The following is a 3578-nucleotide window of genomic DNA, read 5'->3' as shown; positions in this document are numbered from 1 at the left end:
GGGGCCCAGCCCGGCCTCCGTGAGCCCCGTTCTCGGGAGCCGGGGCCGGGCCGGCCGCGCCTTGCCCGGGTCCAGGACTGGTTTCCTAGCACCTAAAGTTAATAGCTGGCACAAAGCAGGCACCCGTCTGGGAGAGTATTTCCTGCCCCAACTGTGTCTCTTGGGCGTTGTTTTGGGCCATGATTTTAAAGAAACGGCAGACTGTGGACGTTTGCTGACCAGCTCAGGGAGACCCACAGCGGGCGACCGCGCAGAGCGAGCTGAGCGCAGGGCGCCGCCAGGCCTGGTCAGAGCCGGCCCAGCGCCTGTCCGGTGACCTGGCCGCCGCTGTTTACCTCTCCCATCTCCTTGAGGATTGTCTTACTCCCCGCTGGGCCCCAGGCCAGGCCCCTTCTCCCTGGCCCTGCCCGCAGCTCTCACTTCACCTGCCTGTCTCCAGCCTCTGTGCCTTTGGGGGGGGGGGGCTATATAAAATCTGATTTGTTTTTTGCGTTAACCATCCCTTATCACTGGAGTGTCTCAGCTAAGGAATTAGAAAGCTGAAGGGAAAGACCTGCCCAGCGTGCTGGGTGAGTCCAGCTGTCCAAACATTCGCCCTCACTTGAATTACAGCAGAGATGGGATTAAAGCCGCTGCTGTTTTTCTGACCTTGAAATCTAATGTATAGAGACTGAAATAAAACTCCCAAGAGGGCTCCCTGGTGGCGCCTGGTATAGTCTCAGTGCCACCAAGGTATGGGCAGCCACTGGGGTGGCCTTAGTCCATTCCTGGCTGGGAGTAACCCACGGGGCGCAGGGGATCCCTCCTGTCTCCCGGCTGCTCCCCCCACACCCGCCCTGCAGTGGATTTCAGTGGATCTGACTGTTCTGCTCCCCACTCTGTTTCTGGTGAATCCTCTCACCCCTGCATCTCTGGCCTGTACCCCAGTTCTTTCTGCATAAATAAATCTAAAAAAAAATGCAGTGTGGAGACCCTAGGCTGGCGCCCACAGCCTAGTGCTTCTTAGCCAGCATCTTGGCCAGTAGTGGGGCTTGGCACACTGGCTCACCCGTTTTCCAAGGGCTGCTTGGAGAACAAGAGCAGGAAGCAAGTTCCGCCATTTGCTCTGGAGAGCTAGGAGGGGGTGGGGGAGGTGGGGGCTCCCCAGGGCACTGACAACATGCTGTGTGCTTTATTTACTTGTAACATTGGCCATTATTTGTTATAAGGTACATGTGTTTTTATATAGACACGTTTAGTTTCTTTTTATACTTGTAAATGAGAATATCCTCTATGCCTTTATCTTGCAAGAGTCTCTCCCACATCCTGTTATGCCTTTCTGGTCAGAGTGTAAAGTTTGTCTGGAATACATTTCTCTTATCAATATCAACCCTTCAATAGGGTTAATCCTACTGATCCCTTAAGATTTCACATAACCAGCCCCTCTTCCAGGAAGCCTGCCCTGCCCTGACGCACAGACTACGCTAACTAGGCCTATCCCATTCCCAACTCTACCTGACTGGCAAAATTGTCTCAAGCACATTAGGCCAAGGGCTTCCTGGCCTGAGAACTGGCCCCAGATCTTATTTGTCTCTGTGTGTCCAGAACTCAATAAATACCTATCAAATGGAACCCAGGCGCCTATTCTGCTGTAAAATGAGTTCTTTCTTTAAGTGCAAGGGGTTAAACCACAAAACCCAATGTTTTGAGAGCTCCTCTTGCTTTCAGGAAGTAAATCCAAGCAAGGGCCCCAGCAGGCCTGCTGCGTAATTTGCAAGGCCCAGTGCAAAAGGGGAACTTGGGCTCTTGATTCAAATCCAAAAGCTATAACGAATTTAAGACAAGAACAGCAAATCATTAAAACAAGGGCAGGGGCCTCCTGGAGGCCTGCGAGTGGCTCTGGGGGCCAGTCCAGGCAGCCAGCCCCAGAGCCCAGCTTTTACTGGAGCGGTGACCCTGGACCATACTGGGGCCCAGCAGGGTGCTGGCAGCTGAGAGGTCAGCACCTGAGCTGGAAGGCAGGGGTATGGCAGCTCTGCTCGGAGCCCCTGGCAGGTGAAGCTGGGGATGGGCCTGTCAGGAAGTGGGCGGGTGGATTGGCAGCTGGGGTGAAGGTCTTATCTCAGGAAGCCTGGCTGCCCACAGTCAGGTGACCAACCCCTGAGGCCTGAGGAGAGAGGACAGATTTGGCTTTGGACTGGTGCCGTGCAGTGTGACTCAGCGCTTTCTGTGGCCTTTAAATCTGACGAAGGGCTTTCTGCAAAGCCCTCACGGTTGGCTGGTCCAGCCACACTTACTGATGAGGGTAATGGTGGGGACCCTCTCTGGGAAACTAGTGGGGACCCTCTCTGGGAAACCTGGTGCCAGAAGCCTCGGGCTGAGTCCCACAGCTCACTTGAACCTCTGCGGCCACCTCTCCTCCATCAGTGCCACTTGCTTGAGTCCAGCTTACCTGTGTGTCTCTGGCGGGGGCAGTTCAGTGCGCCCTTCCTAAACGATGTGAGCACATTGCAAAGACTCGGACCCCTCCCTGCTCCAGCGGGCCAGAGAGCACAGCCAGGCGCAGGGGCTACCGTCAGCAGGCTCTGTCCCACCCAGGGTCAGCCTGGCAGGGACCCACTGCCTGTAGGTAAAGCAGCCTTTCACCCCTCCTCCCCCCACCAAGGAGCTAGGTGAAGACCCAGGATGCTGTGCAAATCGACATTTCTTTAGATCGGGGCAACTTGAGCTATGGGAAGACCTAGAAGTCTAGAAGAAAACCAGAAGCCCTTGTCCAGACAATTACACTTTTTAAAGACCAATTACATGTCTGACTTCAGTTGCTCACTGTTCCTGTCTCCAAAGGGAAGACAAGCGAGGGGTAGTGACGCAGTGCTCGCGGGGAAGCCTTGCAGGGTTAGACTCTTAGCTCTAATTGCGGCAAAGCAGGCATTGTCCAACTCTCGTGGAGGCTTTGATTTCCGGGAACACCCCTGCTGAAAATCCATTCTTTAAAGCCATGCCAAGTCATGCGAAAGCATTTATATATTCTCGTAAAGATGCTAAAGGACACAATCAAATCAGAAGAAATCCTTACTCTCCCTGCGCCAGGCCCCACTGCAGTCTCCCTGCCAGAGGGAGCATTTACATACCTAAATCGAACTGAACAAAAAGCACAGCTGGTAGCTAACAAAGGTCGCACGCGGTGGAGATAGTTCCCTCCCCGGTGTTAATACGAAAATGTGTCAACATACAGCAAAGTTGAGCGAGCGGGCGGGCTGTGGACACTCAGACCGGCCGCCTCCGTTATTACATTTTGCTACATGGGCTCCACCAGCTCTCTGCCCAGGCGCCTCGACGCCCGCCGCCTGGGGTCGTTTGTGACGTCTGTCCAGAAAGGTGCAGACACCCCCCTTCCCCTAGACCCTAGGCGTCACTGAGTTCAGTATTTGCTTTTTAGCTAAGCTGACCTCCCGTCGAACGTACTGGGGCTCTTTTACGACAAACGCGTTCTCCCTCTGCGGAGGGAGCCGGCCCAACTCCGCGCGAGGCGCCCAGGGCCGCATCTCCTCCGCCGGCCCGCGGAGGCCCCCAACTGCCCCCGCCCGCCCGGGAGCACG

The sequence above is a fragment of the Condylura cristata genome, unplaced genomic scaffold (genome assembly GCF_000260355.1).
Source record: "Condylura cristata isolate star-nosed mole 26May11 unplaced genomic scaffold, ConCri1.0 scaffold00032, whole genome shotgun sequence".
Lineage (NCBI taxonomy): Eukaryota > Metazoa > Chordata > Mammalia > Eulipotyphla > Talpidae > Condylura > Condylura cristata.
This window is presented reverse-complemented; position numbering follows the sequence as displayed.